We start from the raw sequence: 22,897 nt of genomic DNA on the forward strand, positions 1-22,897 counted from the left end.
AGTTGGTCCTTTCTTCTTGGGGTAGAGATCAAGCTACCTTTAAACAGCCTTCTTGTCATTTTGGCTCTGGGAGCAAAGGAAAAACATTTTGGGTTCTGAGTGCTTTTGGTTTTAACTGGAAAAAGTAAGAACAACAGAATGCTTTTAGTGGTGCTTGGGCCATGATGATGAGATGGTTTATTCTGGGACTTTCAAGCAGTCATTAGCAACCCCAAGTATTTTGTCTTTCAGCAAGAGGCCAAAGCCATGTTGGCTTCAGAGCCCTGGCATCACTGTCTCGTGTGTATTCCATGCTAAGCTCTGGTGCAGCAGTTGCCAGGCCTGGGGAATACTTTGTAATGAGTTAATAACCAGTTGGAATATTGCTTATATCAATGCCCTCTCACCTCCTGGGTCAGCAGGGTGTCCCTAGCTGTGCAGCCCCTGTAAAGATCTGCCCATGGAAAGGTTCAAGAACAAATTTTCTAAATGTTGTATTGAGAGTTTTAAAATGGATTAAAGTTAATAATCAATTCTCAAAGTAAGTGATGTCTTTGCAGAAATTATGTGCCACCAAAACAGGTCAAGAAGTCTGATATACACCAATAGTGTACAATACACTCATAGTATTGTTGGTTGATCATTTTAGCATAACATCTTTTCACCAAATTAGCTGTTTCCACACCACCTACAGGGAATACTTCATTCTGAGCATGGTTTAGCTGTGACTCACACTGTAATGCATGTAGAAATACAGCAAATTTTGTTATTCCTTCAGCTTATGGAGTTTGGGGATCAACCAATAAGGAGAAGTAGGAGCTTTACCAGGTCAGACCACATCACATATTATTTAAAGTTAACTGCAAAACAAAAAGAAATGTTCATCTGCCTCCTGGTTTTGGTTCAGGATGTATGGTGACAGCTCAAAGGTTCATATTTTTATGTTAATTCTGCTTGCCTATTTTATTAGACATAGGTGATCTAAAGCCTCTTCTTCTGGGAAAGGCTTATCTAGAGAAATATTGCAATAATGACTTAGAACTCAGACTGTAATTGTAGCTACAGATTTGTCATTTTGTAACTAAGAGGCGGAGGATGCTTGGTCATGCTGCCAATGCTTTATTGTTTCTTGCTTTTGCTTTTGTTAAATCTGCAGAACTCAAAGACCCATCAAAGAGCTGAGAGGATGATCTGCCTGTGTGAAAGAGTTAATGCCATCTCCTCCATTTCATAAGTTGAGAAATTCACGTTAATATCTCTGCAATTCCACAATATGAATGGATAGCCCAGGTTTCATTTATCTAATCTCATTCAGTTCCTTTTTTTTTATAAGTGTAGGAAAAACTGGATATTTGGATAGAATTAGATATTCTTTCATAAACAAGTCCAGATATTAAGTCATTTCTGTGACTTATAAAGAAGAAACTTAGGGCAGAGCCATACATAGTTTGTTATAGTCAGGGATAGTTTGTTTGAGTCAGGGATTTTTTCAGAGGTGGCCTGAAGGTAATTTTGATGGGATTTTTTTCTGGAGTGGAGTGTTAAATCCATAGGCAGATTCTGACTCATCGATATCCAAAAAACCTCATGGTGGATCCTGACTCGTCTACCTTATCAAGACTCTTTCCTACCAATATTACCTCATACCTGACTGTTCTCCCCTTGGTCAGACTCAGAATTCCCTGCTCTCTACCTTGCTCCATGTCCCCTGATCTGCCCCAAAACCATTTGTTAGTTTGTGAGCATGTGGCAGGTGTTGCCCGTTTTTGCTCTTGTTTTTTCTGGGTGGTTCTTCCATTCTTACTTGGCTGGGGCTCATAGGCTAATCCAGCAAGTAGATTTGCACAGATTTGCTTGGTATTTGAGGGGTAGAGATTCTCTTCTCTTGTGGTTCTCATGTCATAATAAAAGAAATCAGTTCCCCCCTCAAGACGCAACAATCGCTTTGTTTAGACTTTTTATATTATTTTAGAAATAAAAGGGAGAAAACCTGAACCCACCTCCTTCTCAAAAATTACACTGTTTTTTAAGCTAAAATGTTCCATTAAGTTTTTGAGATCTATGTAAGGTTTTATGTGAGGCAATTTTTCTCTTGTTCCTCAAACCAAAAAGTAATTTCAAACTGAAGAAAAGTAAATAGGTTTTCTTTGGGAAATTTAGGAATAATTAATTGTGCTTTTTCTTAGTTCCAGCTGTTCTATATGAATGCATAATGGTAAGAAAAAAAAACAGCCCAAAGGAATAACTGTTGAATGGCTGAGGCAAAATTTGATGTTTGGAGCCAAGTGTGCGAGGGAAAGTAATGAGAGGTCAAAACAAAACAGAATTCTCTGTGGGCGTAAGAACAGTAAAACTAGACTGCAGCTATTTGCCTGCATGGGACTGTGAGAATGCTGCAATTATTTCCTAATGAAACCACTAGTTATTTTGTTTAAAATTGTAGAGATGCGAATGAAGGAGAGAAATGACACCATCCTGCAAGCATATTTCATATTTAATTATCTGCCCTTTGTTTTAATCTTATGCAATCAAGATGCATCATCTGCTCAGTCTGGTTTTGCATGCCAAAGTGAATACTGCTAAATCCTCCAAGTTACTGCTGGTAGAGAGCTGAAACCAGTTGTTCCATTGCTTGGCTAGAGAATGTGTCAGAATAACTGGTCTTTTCCACTTTATAGAACACAGTTGTAGTGGTAACTCTTTGATTCATAGAAACTTCTCCATTTGTTTAAGATTTATAAAAATACAGCGTTGTGTGATTTTCTCCTTGTCAAGTTTCATGAAGACTTATAGTGTGTATTATTCACATCTGTAAAGAAAATGTCCTGTGTTATTTTTAGAAGCAGATATTTTGTATTACTGACTGCACAAAATGTATATTAAATGTCCTCTATTTTACTTCTTTTCCTTACACTTTTCCTTCCTACATGATCTAGGTTGCTACATAAAGAGCAGTTTGTCCTGTTATTTAGTAAGATCCAATAGTTTAATGATTCAATGTGTGCCAATCAACTCTCCTTCAGTTTTATTCATTACAACTGCAGTTGTGAAGCACTGTGGTTTTGAAATGTCTATAGCCAGTAGCAGCATATTTTTACATAGAGTGCTACCCTTTCCTGCTGGTTTTTTGTGCCATTTTTTTCCTGAAAGTGCAAGTTAGCATCATCAGTTTTAGCTTTCCAATCTTATAGCCCATTCCAGCTGCTCTGAGCTCAGCATGCACCTGACCTGTGTCTGTGTGAAGGAGTGCTCTCTGATGGTCAGTCTGTACTCCCTGCATGGCTAGGATGTTCCACATCACCACCAAGGTGTACCTCACACCTCTGACTTCCTATTTTGTGTCTCATTTTATCTATGTGGGTCCTATTTCTGATGCTTTCCAAAACATTTCTAAATAGTCAAGCCTTATGCCACATAGAAGCATTAAGTTATCGGTATGTGTGTTCCCTGCAGAAAGATTTCCTAACGTTGCAACATGTGAGTATCCATAGTAGGAACACTTGAGATTTCTTGAAAGACTGTCCAAGTGAGTGGTTAAGTGCAGATTTGGAGTTCTTTGCTCAGGAGGTTCTGCCAAACCCCAGCTGATGCATCTAATTTGCTGAAGAATGTGGCTTCTGCTCTCTCAGCAAAGATTTCATTCCTCATGGGCAATGGGAAGCTTGCCCTCTCTATGTTAATGCTCACCAGCTCAGTGTTGTCTGCCACAGCCGAATTTGTTAATAAGGAGGGGAACAGATCTGCTGCTCCCTGTGTTCTTTGTTCTCTTGTTGCATTCTGGAGTCCTCCCACTCACACTCAGCCCCTTTTTCATGTGTGAGAGGAACATTTTGTGTGCCTTAGCCTGCAAGCATATCTTACACACTGGGACAAAGCCACCCATTCTGTGGCAGCACATCTCCCAGACAGGGGCTTAGTCCTCATTTACACCTGGTGGGAGCTTTTGTTAGCAGCTCTTCCTGTACAGTAAGAGAGGAGCTGCCTGGAGAGGACCAAGTACCTCATGAGAAAGCAAGCCCAACTTTAGCAGCACTGTCACAAAATCGCGTTTCCTCTGTCTCCTTTTCGCTTCTGTTTCACACTTGGGCAGTGTTAAAGCTGATTACTCACTCCAGAGGCTTTGTCTTTAGCTCATGCCAGCACCCTTCTGTTGAATCTGTTCTGTCAGATCTCTCACTTCTGGTTAAAATCTGGTTTGAGAAACAGGTAAACATGTAAAATGCCTTTTGTTTGGAGAAACTGGAGAAAAGTCTGTGTCTTTGAAAAACAGAAAGAAAAAAATTTGAAAGTGTCTACCTAGAGAGAGTGTAAGGTCTGTCCTGAGATGACTCCTCCTTTTGTGACATGACATTCCTTGAAGAGTAAACATCCTCAAAAGAATCTGACTTTTAAAATCATTTTTGTACGTGGTATTGCCTAGAGAAAGCAAGATTCCTAAGACTGCCCAGCATGCACTTTCCAGGGAATTATTTTTCCAGTGTGTATTTATTTCCCTCTGAATCCAGCAGGTTGGGGAGATTTTTTGTTTTTGTTGGGTTTTTTTTGTTTCAATCTGTCCTATATTATTTGTCTGCTTCTTTTCTCTCTCCCACTACTCCATAAGGCATTTTTCTTTCTCTCTAAGTTCCCTGCTGAAGTTTACCTCCTGTTTCCCCTCATCCAGCTTTTATCTCTCTGCTTCCCCTCCTTACCCCTTTAATAGCACAGGACCTTTCTTTGGTGTTGTCACAGCTCACAGGAAATTACTGCAGACACCATGGCTTTCTGTGGTCTGTATACCTCTGGCAGATGGAAATAGTATGAAATATTTGTTGTCATAGTAAATGGTTTTTTAACCAGTCATGGGACAGGTGAAGAACTGGGGAATCTCAGCTATAATCTCACTAATGTTGCAGCAACATCCATTAGATGAATTTGGCCTCTACACCTGCAGTCTGACTGCTAATCCATCTCAACCAGAATTGCAGCGTTCCAGACTATGGAACAGCTTCACTGGATCGAGATTATTTGCAGTGTGCCCTTATCACAGATGGCTAAAACAAAACAAGTGGCATAGGACATGCACACCCTAGGGGATTTGTCTATGGCAGAAGAATGCAGTAAATTAGGGTTACAAACCCTTGCAGCCTTGCAGATGGAAAAGCAATTTTAAGTGAATTTTTTGGGAGAGTAACTTTCAAACCCCTCATATCATGTGAAACTGGTCCCATCACTTGAAGACAACTTCACTGTTCTCACAGACGTGCATAGAACAGAAATATTTAAAGCCTTTTAAGACATTTCTGGCATAATTACTATGTGTATCACAAACTACACAGTGCACATGGGTGTGCACATGGGTATTGTAAAATTTAGTGTATGTGGTCAGTCTGATGATGCATTCACTTTATCCATCTGACTCCATGGGGGTTGCTAGTCCAGAATCAAGGAGAATAATTTCTGTGGTTCCCCAAGCACCTGCTCGCATCCCCCAGGTAAAAGGAACACAATGGGGAAACTGTATGTACCAAAAAGCTTGTGTGTCTGCAGTGGGTGAAGCTCTGGGTGTCAGTGTGATTGATTTTCAGTTAATTGAGAATACAATACCTGGTCTCTCTTTCTCTCTCCTCCATTTTTCTTATCTATTCCACCACTTTTAATTTCCTATTAATAGACTGTGCTTTTCCTTTTCAGCTTAGTGAGAGATTTCTCACCTACACAACCTTAGTCAATGGGAGCACTTACATAAGGACTGCGCTGTCTGCCCCTGTGCATCTTAATGAAATTGGAGAAATTGTGGGGGTTTTTCCCCTTGTTCTTTGGAATTGCATTCTCCTTTCTCAAAGACTTTTTTTGGCCTCACAAAATTAGATCACAACTTTGCAGAAAACAACCCACTGTGATCACAGCTTCATTGCACAATGCCTGTGCATTCTTGAATGTTGTTCCCATCTCTTCAAGATGAAGTAAGATCCAGTGGGTTGGACCTTTGATCTGCATAATAAAAGGCAAGGAGGTAGTTTGTAAATCCTTCCTTTCTCCATCTTTATTCTTTGCAATTTGGGACTCGAAGACCTGAAATAATTTTTGCTTGCTGAGAGGAAACTTTATGTAATATATGTGGAGAAACTATTATGATAATTAGCGTTGTTAGGAAAAATCAATGTGTGTAAGTCATCCAAAAGCAAGCAATGATCTTCTCACAATCAGCAATTTATCATGCATTGCCAATGCAGGAGGGCTAAGACTATTTTATTCAGATAAGTTTCTCATTCATTTAGTCAGTAAATCATGGTGCACTTCATGATAGTAATTTTTAATGTGACTGCATTTTGCAAAGTTTTAATCACACATAATGGATTTTATCTGACAATGAGGTCAACCTGTAGTCTCTTCCTCTGTCATTTGAGTCTTACCATCCCATCATGAGGAAGATCACAGTCACACCTGGAAGCCCCAGACTGCAAGGAGATAGGAAATACAAGGGGCACAGGAGGATGAACAGTTTAGACTAAGTTTTAACAATTGAGGCTTAGGTGAGGATTTACTGTTGGTGGAACAATAACAGATTATACTTGATGTATCCTTGCATCCGAGTGTAGCTGAATTTGTTTGAAAACTCTTTGCATGAGCTCTCCAATGAAGCTTTTGATCTGACCAGCTTGAGCCTGGGCTGCAGGAGCACCTTTAATCCACTGGGTACCCTGGGAGGGATGTAGCTAATGCTGCTCTTTTGTCTGCACACCATGGTGAACTTTTCCATTGGAAAAGCAGTCAACAATGAGGCATAGAAGTGAGGCAGGGAACCTTTGTGGTTTTCAGAGACAGGCTCTTCAGTGTCTTCATCTTGAGTCTGAGCTCTGCTGTGACTTGCTCATTCCTAAGCTGGTAGGAGAAGCCCTGATGTCTTTGTCTACAACAGGAGTGTGCCCTGGATCTCCCTCTCAGCTTCAGTACAATTCTTCAGGTCTTGCTTTTGTTTCTGAGTAGCTGAGGAGTGTTTCCCTTTGCTTCTTATAGATGTGGTTTGAGTTGATGTCTTTCCCCTTTGAAGCAAGCTATGGATGGCTCTTCTCTTTCCTACTGCTCTCCCTGTGTTCTGGTAATCTCCTTTTCCCCTGCACTGCCTTGCACAGGTCTGTGGTACATGGCTGGGTCCAGGTTTATTAAAGCCCTGTAGGCGTTCCTGTGCTCCTTCCAGCACAGGAGCTATCCTATGGCCACCTGCATGGACATGGTTTTCTCTGCTCCCTTTCACTGATGTGAGATCAGGATGTCATTTAGAGAGGTGTTTGAGTTCCTTCGGGATCAAAGGGCCTCTGGAAGTACAAAATCCTCATCATGTCCCACAAGGCTGGCTCTTGGAAGACCCCTTTAATTTCTCCCTCCAGATCCCCTGATTCTTTCCTTTTGTTGTTCCTCTGAGAGACTGACAATCTGATGACCCTTTCTCTTACCACAGAACTAGAGAGGGGAGAGGGAGAATTAATTGTCCATGAATTTTGCAGGAGTTTTTTCCTCCTGTATCAAAAGACTGGCATACCTTGCATGTACTGAGGCTGTGACTTGCCACCCTCTGATGGCTTCCATGTGGAGCCTGACCTGCTCTTTCCAGGTCAGACTCTCTCTTGTTACACTGCTGCAAGTCAGGAATATTCACTGGATAATGAACTTATGCAGAAGCACTTTAGGAAAAAAAATGTGGTCATTAGTTTGGTAAATGGAAATGGAATAAAGCTGCTCTGATGTTTTGTTTGGGTGGCTGGAGTTTTGTTTTGTGAGTATTAAAGAGAAGAGCAACCTTAAAACATTTTGTCTTAGCAGGTTTTTACTATCTCTCTCTGTGTCTTTCTCTGTCTCACTAATGCAACTTTGCCTACAGCTTCATGCATTAGCAATGCAAAGCAGATTTTGAAAGCCAAGGGAATCCAGGCTCTTCCAGATGAACACTGATTTAAAAGAGACAAAAATCTAGAAAAAATAAAGGTTGTTCAAGTGACATATGGTGTGACAGTGACCCTACTGTAAGGACAGATGTACAGAGCTAATGGTAATCCTACACCAGAGCCAGATAACATTCTGAGGTTAGGAAATCAAAGCCCCATGCTTTGGCTTAGCAGAGAATTAGCATGTGGAGCTCTGGAAGCAGGGCAATTCAGTTCTTAGCCATGTTGCATTTGGGGCTTTCAGCTTTGGTAGCAGCAAGATCCTACCTCATCCTGTGCAGGAAAATCAGACCCACGTAGTTTGGCCAGGGAACAGAGTGTATTTAGTAAAGCTTGAGTGTTTAGATGGATTGGTGGAGAAGGTGTGTACTCCCTCTGATAATTAGTTCTGAGAAGTTCATGTCTCTTACTGCAGAAACAGCTCATACACTGCTTCAGAGCTGTGGGGCTTTTAAACTGGGGAATAAGTGCTGACTTTCAGAGCAGAGGCAGCAGCAGGGGTACCCAAGGGATGTTTTGGAGCCTATTCCCATGGGGACCCCAGGAGCTAACCTACAGCATACCAAGCCTCAGGTGTGCTCAAGAGCCACCTGTGCTGACACAAGTTTGATATCCTTTAATGACAGAAGAGAATCCACAGCTTGGGGTGCAGCCGTGGCCCCCTTGAGCCCCTGGCCAGCAGAGTTTGGAGCAGCTTCAGGTGGCCGAGCACTGTGCAAAGACATGTTCTTCTTCTTCCAGAGAGGGGACTACACATGATGCCATTGTTTTATTTGCCAGTGGCTTGGCATTTACATTTACATGTTAAAAACAAAGTCATGATCAGTAGGGAAAACCAGGAATGTTCTGTGTTCTCTGGCAAAATACCTCTGTCTCCCTCAAGCCCACCTCTCTGCCCTACTTCTTGTGACTCCCCTCTCTTTCTTCTGGTTTTAAAATATATTTAGCAATGAGGTCTTCCTTATTTGTATTCTCTGAAAATACAGGAAGTAGGTCATGTCTTCCAATACATTATATCAGCAGCAGTCATTGGAAAACAGAAATTAATAGGGTAGGATCATAAATTTTTTGGTGCAGTTTTGGATGCCTTAGCAGCATTCAGTTAGGCTTTATTTTTAAAGTAGCAAAATGTTCCCAGTATCAACAAAAAAGATTATAGCACTGACTTTTTACCATGCTCATTCAATTTCTTTTTTATGTTTACTTTTGCTTTCCCTCAAACGAGGTATTTGGGTATAGGAGAAAAACACAAATTTAAAATGTCTAAAGGCAACACATGATTAAAAAGTTAAAAACTTTTTTCAGGCTTATTTTGGAAAGTGTCCTGATTCAGTTGCAGAAAATAGGCAAGGATTTATAGAATTTGTTGATGTTGTTCTTCAAATCCTATGCACATATTTTCTATCATTATTGTTCAGGAATGGGGACCTGTTGTATTTTTTTCTATTTGCTATCAAATATTTTCTGTCATAGTATCTGGATCCAAGTACAAAATCTATGTTATGTTAAGCTGTATTTCAGTCACTCCAAAGTTGAACTCCTTTATCTAATTAAAAGGCACATGTAAGATTTTTTTAATACAATCTTTCTGAAAGATTTTTGGGCTTATTCATTACTTTAGAAGGAAGCTTGGGTGTTTAGTGTCATTTCTCTTTGCATTTTCCATTCAAATGGTGGTGTAATTAAAAAAAATTAATTGGCCTCTGTGCATATCTGTCTCTGCTTTTCTGTTGCATCATCTGCTTCTTGTTTTCCTCCTGCAAGCAGAGTTATATCCTCTTGCTTAGAATAATGTGTGATGGGGGAAAAGAGGAAACTGATTTAAATACTTGAACCAGGAAACAGTCCACTTACACAATCCCCTCTTGTTTTTGCTGGTGTCCCTGGAAGCCAGAGCACAGTCAGTCATTCCTGCACACAGTCAATAGCAAATATTTTAAATCCAGGCTGTTTGCAGAGTATCCATGTTGGGTTTTGTTGCAAGTGATGGATCACTAATAGTTCAAAACTCAGAGACTGGGAACTTCTTTTGTAAATGGAAGGGGATTATTTCATGCTGTTGAGTGTCCCTGCCAGAGTAGAAAAATCTCTTAGGAGAGGTGGGGTTGTGTATCTAGGAGTTGCTTGCAATGTACAATTTCAGTAAAAAACTGAAAATATACTTAGGAAAAATCAAACCAAGCAAACAAAATTTCAGCTCTGTGCTGCTGCTCTCAGATCAAGCCCCTGAAAAGGAAACACGACATAATACTCACCTGGCAAACGTGGCCTGATCAGGGTTTTGGCGTGTGAAATATGGCTTGGCTCAACAGCTAATAAAGTTGCTTGTAATACAAAGGGCTTGCTCAGTAATGTTATTATGAAAATTCTTTTAATTGTTACACATAATTGCTCCTGAACTTCATGGTAATTCTATTTTGGAGTACTAAAACTTGAGTTAGTAGAATCATGAGCACCGAGCCAGTCTGCCTGTTCTTGTTCCATCCCCTTGACAGCAGGTGCAGTGTTTCAGTTCACCCAGCTGTGTTCTTCACATGCAAAGGGAAGTTTTCACAAAGGCAGCGATGCTCCCAAATCCCACAGAAACTGAGTGCAGTTATGTGATTGAGTCTCTAAATCTCATTTCTTCTTTTCAAAATTTCTCTCTGTATCTTTGTCATTTTGGTTTCACTAGACAAGAATGCCCAAACATCTTCCACAGTTGGTACATTTGATTAGAAACACTGACAGATAAATATAATCCCTGCTACCCTTCCCATGTTCCTGCTTACACAGGCATTAGCTGTTAGCCCTTAAGAACTGGGAAACAAAATGTAATAAATCTTCCATTTCACCTCTTTGTCACCATTTTTCTATCAGAGTAGCCCTAAAGGGGCTTTTGGTCCCCATGACACCTCTCCATAGCCTGTGTCAGGGATGATATAGCATTGGCATTTTGGGAAATCCCTGTAGTTCTGGGGACTTAACAATTTGGCTTAGGAATCACAGCCTCTTTACTTGAGTCACTGATCTTATTAGAGAAACCTCCTAGAAACAGGGTTGCAGTTTTTTGGAGAGAGATGGACAGCCAGCTGCAGGACACAGGTTTTTCCTAGAGCCAATGAGCACCTCTTTGTCACTAGAGCAGAGCAGAAGACTCCAGAGTGGCAATGCTGTCTTGGCAAATGCCTTTTCCATTGCAGACTGAACTGCTCAGGGTCCCCCCAAAACAGGGCTTGTCAGCAACTCAGCCTTGGACATACTCAAATCTTATCCTGCTTCTGTGTACTTGCACTCCTCTTCCTTTAAACATCCCACTGTTTCTCTGAAACCTTGAAAGGGCAAAGGAATGTACTGCTGATTCTCACTTTCTCTTGAATGATGCCCTGGAGTGGCCTCTGAGAGAGATAACACTTCCCAGGCTTATCACCTCTTTGGTATGGAAAACCCGTTTTTTCCCTCCGATGGAGTGTCCTTGGGCCTCTTACCTCCAAGTTCAGGATAAGCTCTCTTTCTCTGACAAAATCACAGTGAGTGAAAGGAGACTGGGGCATTCACAGCTGGCACAGAAACCTTGTGAAATACAGAAGCTTCCTTGACTGTGGAGTAGCTGGGATGTCCAGAGTTCACCCATCTTGCAAGATGGCAAATGTTGCAGTACTCATCAAACTCCAGCAGAGAAAGGAGGGAAAGGAGGTGCCTTTTCCTTTTCCTGCCTCACCTGTGCACATGCAGGGCCCGATACATCCCTAATGCACATCTCTGTAATATCCAGAATTGTCTCACTTTAGGAGGTTTGATCCTGGCTAGCTGGGAGTCTGAGAAACAGCAGAGAGCATATAAGGGGTGCAGACACAGAACTGCTTCCAGGCTCTCTGATTTGTGAGCTAGAATAATGTGTAACAATAGTTACAACTCCATAGCAAAATGTACTAAAATAGAAAGCTTCCTATTTGATTTTCTTTGAGCCACACCTCCACAAAATCCAGCCACCCACAAATGAAGCACCAACAGCTTCAGCTTGACACTTTTAAATATAGTAAAAAGCTCTTGAGAAGGCTTCCAGGACAGCATACGTTTTTTTGGGACATGTAGATCCATTTTTCTCTGTAAGAGGGAGAGGCGGTTCTGTGCAGCACGAACAGGAGTGGGGAGCAGCAATGGGAATTAGAGTGAATTTTCCCCCATCACTCTGGAGAGTGATCACTTTAGAGTTCCACCTTGTTAAATGGCTGGCTGAAATCATGCATGATTAATGGACAAAATGAAAATTAGATTATGTGTCTTCACTCTTCCTGTGACCTCTACTTTCTCCTGTATCAACTTAAAGCAGCTGGGGGTGGGAGGGGAAGGGAAGGAAAAGAATTAAAATCCTGTATAAAAATCCAGAAGAGAAAGGGAGAAGGAAAGGAAAGGTGCAGGGCCCCTCTGCAAATTGTATGCCAAGAATCATGGCTTCTGAAATATGAATCCCACAGTGCTAAAGCTTGAGGAATTAAAACGTGGAAAAAATGCCAAATTTTCAGGCTGCCTGTCAGTAGCACCACATATGCCAATCACCCATGTGGAACTGCATCCTCTGGGGAATCTGGTTTCCCTGTGCACTGCACACAGGAGGTGACCTGTGGTTCAGACACAGTCAAGCCATCGGAACAGATGCCTTCCCCTTTGTGGAAGAAAGTTTCAGTGCGTTGCCCATTTTTGGACTCCTGTTTGGACTATCCATTTGAAGACATGAGTCCTAGAGGCAGAAGGAAATCCCTGCTTGCCTGCAGGCGTGGGGCTCTCTGGCAGTTGTGACATCCTTCAGTGCTGTCTGTGATCAGAGCATGGATCTCTGCGCTCACTCAGGGGCACCTCGTGTGGAGGCACCAGCAGCCTGCTCTCTTTTCATGCCTCTCTCTGTAATATCAGAAAGCAAAGGTTTTCCTCACCACTTACAGACTGCTAGCACAGAACAAAATGCGTCTTGCTGTGCCCTCCACAACTTCATTCTTTGGAGGAAAAATGCACATATGAATCCTATATTCACTTGAAATAGCTAAAAATCAATGTGTTACATGACTTGCTACAGAGTCCATGGAGTGTGCTCCCAGGCACAGGGTGTGAGTCCTGGGATATCCTGTGCAGGGCCAGCAGTTGGACTTTATGATCCTTGTGGGTCCCTTCCAACTCAGGATATTCTATGATTTTGGGGATGTGATTCCTGATTTTTAAAAAGTTCAGGGTTGGCTGTTCTGTGATGGTCTTTTAATCTCCCTTGCATGAGAGTAACAAAAATGCTATAAGAAACTTCAGCATTTCCTTTGGGAGTCACTAACTAGGTCATGGGTATTGCTGCTGTGGAGGTACATGAAGTTTCCTTTAAATTGTTCTGAAAATCAGGGGCTTAAAGGAAGATAAGATGGCTCTGAGCAGAAGTTCTATTTCAGGACTGGCATGTTTTTCCATCCTTTAATCAACTTGTCCAGATTCCATTCTTTTTTTGTTGTCACTTGAGTTATCAGAGTTGGGCAGCACAGAATGGAGGTGAGCGATGATAACTGTAATGAGGACCTCCTTGTGCCTGTCATTTCTCAGTTCTCAACAGGCTGGTTTGGCCACTTTCTACCTAAAGTCCTCTGGCCCACAGCAGGAGATCCCACCTCCATGGCATCGTGCTGCAGGGGCATGCTGAGGAGCCCAGGGCGTGGTGCACCCTTGTTCTTTGTCTCATTCATGCCTTTTTTTTCTGAGTTTCACGTCAGAATTCTCTGTGCCTGTCCTGTCATCTTCTAATGGTTTCCTTTGTAAAGGGGAGCCCTCTGAGAGTGTGTCATCTCTGCTAGAGCTGTCTGCTGCTGCAGGGAGAGATACAGCTGAAGTGACCCACCTCTGGAACTCACAGTGGGAGACCAAGCATTGCAGCTTTTACCTGGAGCTGCTCATCAAGGTCAGCCTGGTCCCTGAGAAATCTCTGTGTCTCCTGTTTCTGCTGCAGTTCTATGGCAAGCTTGTTGTTCATTGTTCAGTTTGCTCCCTGTAAAAATCATCCCCTGGTGTGAAGGGAGAGGCAGAGCCTTAGAGAATGGCAGGAAACATCTTTCATGAGGTTTTTGAAGCCCCTTTGTCAAGGCTATCATTTTCTTATGAAGGCCATTGGCTCAAATGCCTCAAGCAGCAAGTTAAGGGCCATGTTCTTTGTAGAGGAGTAAGTGGTCATGATACATGTCCAAGAGTTGAATACCTGTATAATTGAACATACATTTCTACTCAGGTATTTTGACCAGTCAGCTAATAGCTGTGAATAAGGTATTCTGCCCTCTTCTATCAGTTCATCTGCCACTGTCACCTGCTTAGTAAGATATATGCTGCTTTTTATGTATATAACTCTTGGTAATGCTAAGGATCATTATGAGTGTGGTTTGAGAGGTGTCCTTGCTTCATCCTTTCAGGATATTGTCCCTGAAGAGAAGGAGTTAGTGCTTTGTACAGTATGGCTGTCCAGAAAGGCTTGCAAATCAAATGCTTTCATTTGCTGTTTGTGCAGGGAATGGGAAGGAAGGGGGCTGCACACCTTAAAAATCCTCTCACCCAGCATCTGGCTTTAAAGAGCAAAGTCCTTTTAGGTTTGCAGGAGCACAAAAAGGCATTCAGTCACATCCACTTTGAATAATTTGACATGAACCTGTATTGTTAGTTAGATATCTGTCTGCAAAGTCTATTTTTTAAAAATTTGTTTTGGTTTGGTGCTATCCCTGTCTAAGCAGGGAGTGGGTGTCAGGAAATCCTAAGTTTGTTTCCAGTCTCTAACACAGCTGTCCACATAACATACAGTGAGTCACTTCTCTTTTTCCTCATCTCTAACTAGTTGAACAGTTTCCCAATGTATCTTTTCTTTCACGTTGCCCATCTGTTCAGTTCTGTGCTGGGTTTGTTTTTTTTTTTTTTTTTGGCCTGGGATTTCCATTATTGCTCCAGCAAGGCGTGCAGTCAGGGCATAAGGCAGAGCAAGTGGTGATTGTCTGTGCAACATAGAGAGCCATGAGTGAAGAGAAGCAGATCTTTATTTACACAACAGTGCCAGTCTGTGCCGTGCACCCCAGCCAGTCAGTGCACAGGAGGCTCGCAGCTACACATGCTCTGGAATATGGGCGCTCCATGTGGTGTTCTGCAGCCTCCTGGGAGAGCTTGCCTGCTGAAGCTGTGGGATCTGGATCTGCCGTGCACTCAGTGTCATTTCTGTACCAGCTGATAGCATAAAGGCTGAATTCATTTGCTTGATGTGGCCCTCTGCAAAGAGACATACCTGTTCAGAAAGCCCTCCGTGATGTAATGAGTTATCTGTAGCCACAGTATCACTGTGCAGGGTAATTAGTTGTGTTTATTTAAAGGAGACCCAGAAAGCTATTAGCAGGTCCATGTCCAGGGGAACAAGAAGAGGAAAAAGAAGAGATAAAACCCCCTGTTTGGTGGCTATTAATCCCTTCATCATAAGGGACAGCCTGTAAGAAATTGCACTTGCTATCAGTGTCCCCAAGTACCAGCAATCATGCAGGGGCATTGCTTCTCCTTGCCAGTGATAAGGGTGACTTGTGGTGGCTTGGAAAGGATGCTAATTTTTATCTGCTGAGTGCATGATGCTTGTAGAAACAAAAGTGGCCTTGTTAGCGCTTGATATGACAGTACTTTTGGCTGTTTATGCTGACAACCACTGCAGCCTTTTAAAGCTCCAACCTGGGCTCAGATTCATTAGAGAACATCTGAAATTATAGTGATACAGCATCTGGGCTGATTTTCTCATGCTCTCTGCTCCAAGCAAGAGGGAGAGAGACAGTGTAGCCCAGTGGATGATCTTCACTTGCTTGTCAGATTTACTTTCTGTGGTGAAACAGTGACTTGTGGAAAAGCAAATGAGGTGCTTCATTTATGTGTAGGATGACTTACATGAGGATAGGGAAGGTAACTCTGTCTGCAAGCCCTGAGAGATGAAAAGGAAGCAGGCTGCTGCACAGGTTGTGTGCAGCTGGCTGGTGGCCCCAGCTCCCAGCAGTGATGCTTCTGAGGAAAGAGCTGTGGCAGTGGCTAGGCTCAAACAGATCTTGCATTCATTTAGGACTCCTGAACTGAAAAGTCTTGAAAAGAGTGTCACCTACAGCATTTGCTTACAAAACCTGTGGCATTTAATATATTGGAGTTTTTTCCTGCAAGATTTCTAAACCATCCTATATAGGCTATTAGTGAATTATTTCCCTGTTCTGTAATTGGCTTATAAATTTTACAGAAGGGTTATTAGCTATAAAGGGTTGTGACAAAAGACCTGTGTGAAGGAGGGAAACTTAGTTAAACTTTTCTTCCCTGCCTCCACCCCCAGATTTAGCAGCTGTGCTAAGTCTGTGCAGGCTTTCCATCTTTGTAAAGATGGGCACCTGTGAGGAGATCAGTGAGTGATCCTGAGCTCCAAGGAAAGGGCATCTCCCAAGAGGGGCAGAAAACCTTCTGGAGCTCCCCACTGAGACTACAGAAATTATTAGTGAGCAGCTGCCTGAGTCACCTAAAATAGAGATTCTAGCAATTGTCAGGGCCCTGATCTGAGCATCTGCACTGAGAATGTTCCCATTTACTGCCCTAAATCCACACACAAGTTGGAACAGTTTTGGTGAAAACAAAGCTGCGTCTACCAAATTCTGTCAGGTCAGGCAAGAAATGTTGCTGCCTGCAGAAAAGGGACAGTCTTCACAGAGAGCTAGGAAACCTCTGGCAGTGGCATGTGACTAGAATCCATTTCATATTTGTCAGGGCTCCTTTGTCTGAGCTCCTGCAGAAGCTCATTTTCACATCTCTTCTCTCCATGGTGTCCTGAGTAATTTCTGTGTATAAACCAAGCCGTTAAATAAATAAGTAATCCCCATCTTCTCAGTACCCTCAAGTGAGATTTTACATCGGGGCTGTTCCTTAGATATCTTTTATTTCTAAGTGCTCTCACTTCTACATACCATGTGATATAAATAATACTGCTAGGAATCTGAAAGCTGCAGATTTTTATGGCCAAACTGTGGTATTATTCTCTGAATCCACATTATAATTTTCCTGCTTGTGGCTGGCATCCAGCCCTCCTTCACATGCAACCACCCTGCTCTGTTCCACCATCAGCTGCCCTGGGATTGCTGCATGTGTAATGCACCTGTAATCCTTCAGCCTCAAAGCATGGGGGAAGATAGCCAGCCAAACATATGAGTAAGATTTTTGCAAGCATGTTTGAGTCATTTTTCAAGAGTTTCTTGTTTCCATGGGAATTAGTGAGTGAGAGAAGACATAAGTCAATCTTATCCCTTGCTTTAGCCTCAAGTCTGCCTGCATCAACCTGCAGGCCCTATAATTTAGACCTGTGGGGGACTGAGAAAGCTCATTTTCCTTTTTAATTATTATTGCAGTGAATAGATGGTGACCTATCATGGGAGGAGAGGAATTGTGTGTCTACTTGTTAGAATAGCCCAGCACTGCAGTCCAAGCTTCCTTGTGTGGCTGTAAACATGCCAGGCCTGCCTCTGTGGTGAACTACACATGCTCTCCTTTGAGAAGCCCAGGGAGTCAATTCCACACTCCAAGGAAGAACAATCCATCCCTTTTCCCATCCCCCTGTACATACACACACACACCATCCCCTTGTCTCTTTTTAGGTCATTTATAATCAGCAGTCATGGAGCACTGGCCTCATTAGTGATATAGCCATTCCTTCAGCGCTTCAGAAATAATCATTTAGAAAAAATGCATGGTTTTCTTCCCTTGAGAGCCCGTGAGTGATGAATTTATTTCAGTCTGGCTGTCTTGGCTGTCTTGCTCAGACTTATCTCCATATTTATTTCAACAAATAATGTACTATGGTGTCCTGGTTTAGGGCAAATTTGGGAGAGAACCTCCAAAGGGGTTCCTCTAAAATGCAGATTCAAGCAGCCTCTCCCCCAGCTGGTTCAGGAAAAGATTTCCTTGGAGAAAGGTGGAAAAAACCCCTGTTTATTTAACAGGCAAAGCATTCACCAGCACAAGAAAATAAACAATATTAAACAATAAAGCTCCTTGCCGCGGCCTAGGCCCAGCCTGGTGGCCACAGATGGAGCTGCCGGTGCTCTGCTGGGTGTTCAGTCCAGAGCAGGTTAAACAGGTCCAAGGAAAAGAAAAACTGCAGTCCAGGGAACCCCTCTGTCTCAGCCAGCTAAAAACTAGCTAAAAGCAAAGGAGAGATCTGTCCTGCTGCCTGTCCATCCGTCCACAGACAGTCCAGGAGCAGGAATGTGGAGGACTGAGTGCAGTTTCTGAATAACATTAAATGCTCTGTATTCCTTGAAATTGTGCTTTCTAAGGATTGGCTTTCCAAATGGGTAAGCTCTTCCTGTTAGACCACTTGGCACCCTTGCTGCTGGGGAAATAAATCTGAGTATATGGCATCACTTCATGCTTCGTGGCTGCAAGCACGAGTCAGCTCTGTGTGACAGGTGTTTTATTTGAAGTTTGGGTTTATGTGTCCTTACAGAAAGGAAAGCTGAGCCTGTCCTCTGCCAAAATATAGCCCCTCTCCTTCCCTCTTCCCCTCTCCTGCAAGCTCACATGTGAAGTGGTTTTTCTATTATTTTTCTGTTGTGTCTGTGTTTCATGTGTTCCCTGGGATGGCTTTTCTGAAGCATCTGGAACTTGTGATTTTTGTGTGCAGCTGTAAAGTACGTGTAATTTGCCTTGCTCTACGTTTTCAGAAGCAGCTCCTAGCCAGATTTACTGACAGGTGACATTTGTGAACAGAACACACAGCATCTGACTGCAGGGCTCCAAGCAGTGATGCACATAGCAGCCCTGTTGTATATTTTGTGAATGTGCACAAACACCCTTAATGCCTCTTCCAGATTTTTGTTTCCTTAGTAAGCATGGCATTCATTTACCAAAAACTCTTCCCCTGCTGACTTGTTAATTAATACATATTCCCAAAGTTTTCTTTCGTCCTCTATCCCTTTTATACTGAACTTTCAAAGGCTCAAGCTAACCAGCTTTCTGCCAGCATAAGGATAAGAGGTTAGCAACTAATATTTTAAAGCCAGTTCTCGTGTTGCTTCAAATGTAGACACAAAAATGCCCCTCCAGTCCTTCCTATAAAGGCAAGATGATTGTTTAGTTATTTTCAGCTGGTTTCTTCATGCATTGCTTTCTAATCACCTTGGCAGCAGGACTGTAACTAGGTAATGGGGGAATAATTAGCAGATTGCTTGCTGTCTTCTTCCATAAGAAAAATCAGTGCCTGCATCTGTCCTACCTTAGAGATCAGCATCATCAGCTCATGAAGTGTGGGGGGTGCTCATAACCAGGAAGGCTCAGAAAGGTGGCATCTCTCTGTGAACAGGCAGAGTTCTCAGGGGAGGAATTTAGCACTTTATTCTTTCCAGCTGCTGGTTGGGAATGCTTTCAGCTTTTGCAAAGTCATACATCCCTTGCCTTAAAAGAATTTACCCTTCAGAGGGTAAAGAGGAAGCATAGATCCATATCTTTGAAACACTGCAACTGGTCACCTTTGTTTTACAGGTGGAGAAAATGACTTGAAAAGAATTTCACAACAGGCAACAGTTGGGGGGAGAAGGGGTGGATTCTGAAAGAGAGCAGGCAGTTTCACTTTGCTGCACAGGCCTCAAGGATATCTCTGCTTTTTGACAGAGAAACTCCTGAAAGTCTCAAAGACATTTTTTTTTCATCTTTATTGAAAAGCTGGGAGTTTTACATTTACAGAACAGATGTCCTTTGTTACAAATTTTTCAGTTCTTATTGAAATAGATATGAGGAAGAATTCATACCACACAAACTCAGGGGGAAGCAGCATTTTAAATGAGATGATTAAAAACCTTGCCTTCATTTTTCACTTGTTACTCCTGTGATGTCACCCATTTTCTCTTCTCTAGTTGTCATAGCTTTTGCTGGAGAAGAGAGGAGAAACTCACCTTGGGTGTCCATAACCAATGTCAAAGGTAAGGGAAAAAGAAAATGGAGGAGAGGAGATATCTCTTTTAATCTTTCCAGATCAGAATGATCAGGATCCACACCTATACATTTTCTTGATGCTCATTAAGTTGCTTTTGTGGTAACCTACTGTAAAACAGTAAGGCTTCAGGTCTGAGAGCAGACTGAGACGCTGTGCTGGCCATCACTCCCAGATGAATGATCAGAAGTGACAGGTCAATACATCCAACAAAACCTTGGCTGAGACCAAGCTCGTTGTTAAGGCAGTGTGAAAGGAGGTCCCTGTGTGCAACTGGAGTTGCTGGGTCCTGCACCTAACATGTGAGCCAACTAAACCACAGTTTACACCAAAAGCTTGTGAGCTCCTGAACTGTGTGGTTGCTAGTGATATTAATTTACTACAAATCCTTCCTGTAAGCTCTTTGTAGAGTTTCACACTGTGAGCCTCTTTTTCTGTTAATCTTTTCTTTTGTGGGGCTGAGTTTAGCGCTGGTGAGGAAAGGCAGCCTGATGTCCATGGAAAATTAAATCCTTTATTTATCCATAGACTGAGCACCAGCTGTTCCAGCAGCAGAACCCACTGCAAGATTGAATTCAGCTCAGTCAGCCCTCTCCTTCCCCTTGGTTTGCCTTCGCCGACTGCCTGTTGTGGAGTGAAATTGGTAACATGGATGTAGAATCCATTCTAAACTAGACTGACACCACTCAATAGTTTTTGCCTTTCAATAGTTTTGCAGGTTTTGTCAAGTACAGTAAGACTGAGCCACTTGCTTCAAATCTATCAGGCAAAGCCGGTGCTCCAGAGGAGCTGTGCTTCACCTTTAAGATTCACAAACTGTGGTATATGCTAACCACCACCAGGGCTCAAGGGTTAGGGTTAGGGTTTGTCAACAGCTACTGAGGCCAGTTTTAAAGCTGGAGCAAAACAACCAAGTTCTCACTATTTATCCTGACGTTTCAGCCTCAGATGGATTTGCTTTAGGCTGTGAACACAAGCCAGCCTCCTGTAGTGCTTCCCTTTTTTTTTTCATCTGTTTGTGTATCATTGAGTGAACCTAGATTAATTGTATTTTCCTTCCTCTCTAGACCTGGCTATCTTGAGTAGCTGTAACACCTGCAGGATATGGTTCAGTCAGGGATTCACATGGATTAATATCTTCCTTTAGCCCATGGCCAAATGCAAGAAATCCCATCCCAAAGCATCCCAGCTTTCTTTAGTTTGGCTTTTGCAATACTAGTTTCAGACCCCATCAGATTTCCACAGCTTTGGCTTGCAGATGACATGAGCAATCCTCCTTACCCTCCCTCCTTTTATGCTTAGTTTTGCTATTTTGGGACTGAGCAGACTGAGCAAATCCTGCCCAAACCCACACAGTTATTGAGGAAGTGATGCTTTTACACCAGAAACCCTGGACCAAAAGCAGTGTCCCCAGTTACCAAGCCGGCACTGGGTAACCCAGCTCTGTTTCTGGTCTGTGTCCCACCCTTAACCCCACAATCAGTTTTAAATTGCCCTGTAATAGTGTGACCAGCAGGTAGAGATGATACAAGCAGTGATGGCAGAAACACTGTAGAAATCCTCACGTAAAGCACAGGGATGGAGGCCTGGAATAATTTCTGCTGCTGGCATATCTCATTCTCCTACCTGTGCAAAAGTGGGGAGTGAGGAGCGTGGGTTAGAGCAAGTTTTGCAGCTCTGCATCAAAATGGCAGTGCTTTGTTAGGGCCTTTCTTCCAGAGTTCCTTCTTTCCTGGCTGACACCAGGCAGGAATGAGAGATGTGGTGTTTCCCTGGTGCCATTCTCCTGTTCTCCATCCTCCCCCTCCCCTGCGCTCCTCGTAGTCCCCACTGCCCACACTGAACATGTACAGATTTTATGGTTCACTGGAGAATAAGTGGCTGTCATTTCACAGATGGGCCAGGATGTAATTAGCCACAATGCATCCAAGTAATGGAACAGATGTCTCTTTGTAAACCGAGTTTGCTGTTGCACACTGTGTGTGTGTGACCTGCCGACTGCTGCAGGCAATTCCAACCCCAGCCCACTCACCCCCTCCCCTGGCTCTGCTGCCGAGCCCAGGGCTCAGCTCCCATCCAGTGTTTGTGTGTTTGCAGGTTTACTTGTGTGTTTGCAGGTTTGTGTGTTGGCAGATCTGTTTGTGTGTTTGCAGGTTTGTGTGTTTGCAGGTCTGTGTGTGTGTTTGCAGGTTTGTTTGTGTGTTTCCAGGTCTGTTTGCAGGTGTGTTTGTGTGCTTGCAGGTGTGTTTGTGTGTTTGCAGGTCTGTGTGTGTTTGCAGGTCTCTGTGTGTGTTTGCAGGTCTGTTTGTGTGTTTGCAGGTCTCTGTGTGTGTTTGCAGGTCTGTTTGTGTGTTTGCAGGTCTGTGTGTGTGTTTGCAGGTCTGTTTGTCTGTTTGTGTGTCTGTTTGTCTCCCTCCCTCATGTGGTCTCTCCTGCTGCAAGGCCTCTGATTGTGTGATGGATTGTTAGCAAGCAGAGCCTGCATTTATCGATGGAGCCACTCAAAACAGAAAAGGTGATACCCCTCTTATGAGATAATTGGCAGTTTCAAGTTGCTCTTATTACCCGATGATAATACACCAGTAAAATCATAAATTACTGTTATGATGCCCAGCCTCCTCCTTTCTTTTTTCTTCTTTCTTTAACTGAAACTAAAATAGCTGTTCTCCCTGAGCCCTCAAATTAGTATTTATATTTTACATAAGAGATAGACTGTTGGATTGGTTACAATGGGATAATGCACAGAAGCTGACAACAAACACAACCACTCTCAGAAAGGTGCCCATCTGACTCAGACAGGAACTGCAATCCAACCACCAGTACAAACTTAAAAGGAGCAAAACCAGAACCTGCTCATTTTGTAGAGCATTCTTGTCTCTGTCAAGTACAGAAAATGGATACATTTAATTTATCTAGTGGAAGGTGTCCCTGTGCGTGGAGGGTTGGAATGAGATGACAGTTAAGGTCTCTTCCAACCCAAAACCATTCTATGATTCTACAGTTCAAATAATTTTCTCCCTTA

The 22,897-nt window shown here is 42.7% G+C and overlaps 1 protein-coding gene across 1 annotated transcript in view; it reads left to right on the forward strand.

Annotated features, from left to right (window-relative positions):
• Positions 1-22,897, forward strand: part of MAML3 (mastermind like transcriptional coactivator 3) — a 157,690-nt gene that overhangs the window by 93,830 nt on the left and 40,963 nt on the right. The window lies entirely within an intron of this gene.

Source organism: Ammospiza nelsoni, chromosome 4 (genome assembly GCF_027579445.1).
Source record: "Ammospiza nelsoni isolate bAmmNel1 chromosome 4, bAmmNel1.pri, whole genome shotgun sequence".
Lineage (NCBI taxonomy): Eukaryota > Metazoa > Chordata > Aves > Passeriformes > Passerellidae > Ammospiza > Ammospiza nelsoni.